Source organism: Brienomyrus brachyistius, unplaced genomic scaffold, assembly GCF_023856365.1.
Source record: "Brienomyrus brachyistius isolate T26 unplaced genomic scaffold, BBRACH_0.4 scaffold1075, whole genome shotgun sequence".
Taxonomy (NCBI): Eukaryota; Metazoa; Chordata; class Actinopteri; order Osteoglossiformes; family Mormyridae; genus Brienomyrus; species Brienomyrus brachyistius.
In genome coordinates, this window is record NW_026043350.1 from 37,501 (window position 1) to 40,000 (window position 2,500).

General features: G+C 56.0%; 6 non-coding genes across 6 annotated transcripts in view; all 6 read left to right on the plus strand.

The window, feature by feature from the left end:
- The window catches only part of LOC125730239 (U2 spliceosomal RNA), a 192-nt gene extending 3 nt beyond the window's left edge, over positions 1-189 (plus strand). The window contains exon 1 of the small nuclear RNA XR_007390607.1: positions 1-189. This exon is cut by the window's left edge and continues 3 nt beyond it. This is a non-coding gene — a small nuclear RNA (U2 spliceosomal RNA).
- Positions 190-621: 432 nt separating this feature from the next.
- On the plus strand, positions 622-735 carry LOC125730197 (U5 spliceosomal RNA). The gene has a single exon (XR_007390566.1). It is a non-coding gene; the product is annotated as a U5 spliceosomal RNA (small nuclear RNA).
- A 199-nt stretch (positions 736-934) lies between these two features.
- Positions 935-1,126, plus strand: LOC125730240 (U2 spliceosomal RNA). The gene has a single exon (XR_007390608.1). It is a non-coding gene; the product is annotated as a U2 spliceosomal RNA (small nuclear RNA).
- Positions 1,127-1,560: 434 nt separating this feature from the next.
- LOC125730199 (U5 spliceosomal RNA) lies at positions 1,561-1,674 on the plus strand. The gene has a single exon (XR_007390567.1). It is a non-coding gene; the product is annotated as a U5 spliceosomal RNA (small nuclear RNA).
- Positions 1,675-1,875: 201 nt separating this feature from the next.
- LOC125730241 (U2 spliceosomal RNA) lies at positions 1,876-2,067 on the plus strand. Its single transcript, XR_007390609.1, has one exon. It is a non-coding gene; the product is annotated as a U2 spliceosomal RNA (small nuclear RNA).
- A 432-nt stretch (positions 2,068-2,499) lies between these two features.
- The window catches only part of LOC125730200 (U5 spliceosomal RNA), a 114-nt gene continuing 113 nt past the window's right edge, over position 2,500 (plus strand). Inside the window, exon 1 of the small nuclear RNA XR_007390568.1 lies at position 2,500. This exon is cut by the window's right edge and continues 113 nt beyond it. This is a non-coding gene — a small nuclear RNA (U5 spliceosomal RNA).

The window sequence follows — 2,500 nt, forward strand, 5'->3', positions numbered from 1 at the left end:
GCTTCTCGGCCTTTTGGCTAAGATCAAGTGTAGTATCTGTTCTTATCAGTTTAATATCTGATACGTCCCCCATGGAGGGGACCACATATTAAACGGATTTTTGGAACAGGGAGCCGGAAGTGGGGCTTGCCCCGTCCGCTCCACGCATCGACCCGGTATTGCAGTGTTTCTGGGAACGGTGCACCTCTACTGCCCCCTGCTGTTGAAAGACAGAGCTGATCGGTGTTCCGCTTATCAGACCGAGAGCCTGCGCCGCTTGTCAGGCGATCAGCCGTGTCGTGAGGGACCGACTCTGTCCGTGCGCCGGTCCCGCTTCCCTCCGTTTTTCTTTTTTTTTTTTTTTTTTTTTTTTTTTTTAAATCATAAAAAAAAAAAAGCACGGTCATGATATGCTCTCTGAGGGTTGGGCAGCTGTGCTGAGGTAAGGCAGGCCGTCATCTTTGCCTTTTGAATTTTCTCTCATGTCTGTTTACATGATTGCTGATCTTTCAGATGCCAGGAGGACAGGGAGGAGTCGGGGCCCCGAGGCCGGTGGCTGCGACGCCCCCGAGAATTCAACCCCCGAGCGGGGGCGTCACGGAGGCCCGGCTAGCGGCCACCTGCTGAGCGACGGCTCTGCATCGACTCGGGTCTCTCTTCATCCCGTATAAATCTTTCGCCTTTTACTAAAGATTTCCGTGGAGAGGGATAGCGATGAGTTCACTGTATTTTTGGAGGCTCTGCGCAAGCAGAGCTGCACCGCCGCTGTATCAAAGTAAGACTGTGCCCGGCTTAGCGGCCGGCTCTATCTGCCCAGTGGCGTGTTTCTGGGATCCTCTGGGATCGTGCGTGGTCTCGCCGGGCGCCACCTCCCAGAGAGGCTGGCGAGGACCCAGCCGCGCCGGCTCCGTCGGCGTCCCGCATGCCGGAGCCCGGCGGGGCGCAGTCTGCGGGCATCGCTTCTCGGCCTTTTGGCTAAGATCAAGTGTAGTATCTGTTCTTATCAGTTTAATATCTGATACGTCCCCCATGGAGGGGACCACATATTAAACGGATTTTTGGAACAGGGAGCCGGAAGTGGGGCTTGCCCCGTCCGCTCCACGCATCGACCCGGTATTGCAGTGTTTCTGGGAACGGTGCACCTCTACTGCCCCCTGCTGTTGAAAGACAGAGCTGATCGGTGTTCCGCTTATCAGACCGAGAGCCTGCGCCGCTTGTCAGGCGATCAGCCGGTGTCGTGAGGGACCGACTCTGTCCGTGCGCCGGTCCCCGCTTCCCTCCGTTTTTCTTTTTTTTTTTTTTTTTTTTTTTTTTTTTTAAATCATAAAAAAAAAAAAGCACGGTCATGATATGCTCTCTGAGGGTTGGCCAGCTGTGCTGAGGTAAGGCAGGCCGTCATCTTTGCCTTTTGAATTTTCTCTCATGTCTGTTTACATGATTGCTGATCTTTCAGATGCCAGGAGGACAGGGAGGAGTCGGGGCCCCGAGGCCGGTGGCTGCGACGCCCCCGAGAATTCAACCCCGAGCGGGGGCGTCACGGAGGCCCGGCTAGCGGCCACCTGCTGAGCGACGGCTCTGCATCGACTCGGGTCTCTCTTCATCCCGTATAAATCTTTCGCCTTTTACTAAAGATTTCCGTGGAGAGGGATAGCGATGAGTTCACTGTATTTTTGGAGGCTCTGCGCAAGCAGAGCTGCACCGCCGCTGTATCAAAGTAAGACTGTGCCCGGCTTAGCGGCCGGCTCTATCTGCCCAGTGGCGTGTTTCTGGGATCCTCTGGGATCGTGCGTGGTCTCGCCGGGGCGCCACCCTCCCAGAGAGGCTGGCGAGGACCCAGCCGCGCCGGCTCCGTCGGCGTCCCGCATGCCGGAGCCCGGCGGGGCGCAGTCTGCGGGCATCGCTTCTCGGCCTTTTGGCTAAGATCAAGTGTAGTATCTGTTCTTATCAGTTTAATATCTGATACGTCCCCCATGGAGGGGACCACATATTAAACGGATTTTTGGAACAGGGAGCCGGAAGTGGGGCTTGCCCCGTCCGCTCCACGCATCGACCCGGTATTGCAGTGTTTCTGGGAACGGTGCACCTCTACTGCCCCCTGCTGTTGAAAGACAGAGCTGATCGGTGTTCCGCTTATCAGACCGAGAGCCTGCGCCGCTTGTCAGGCGATCAGCCGGTGTCGTGAGGGGACCGACTCTGTCCGTGCGCCGGTCCCGCTTCCCTCCGTTTTTCTTTTTTTTTTTTTTTTTTTTTTTTTTTTAAATCATAAAAAAAAAAAAGCACGGTCATGATATGCTCTCTGAGGGTTGGGCAGCTGTGCTGAGGTAAGGCAGGCCGTCATCTTTGCCTTTTGAATTTTCTCTCATGTCTGTTTACATGATTGCTGATCTTTCAGATGCCAGGAGGACAGGGAGGAGTCGGGGCCCCGAGGCCGGTGGCTGCGACGCCCCCGAGAATTCAACCCCGAGCGGGGGCGTCACGGAGGCCCGGCTAGCGGCCACCTGCTGAGCGACGGCTCTGCATC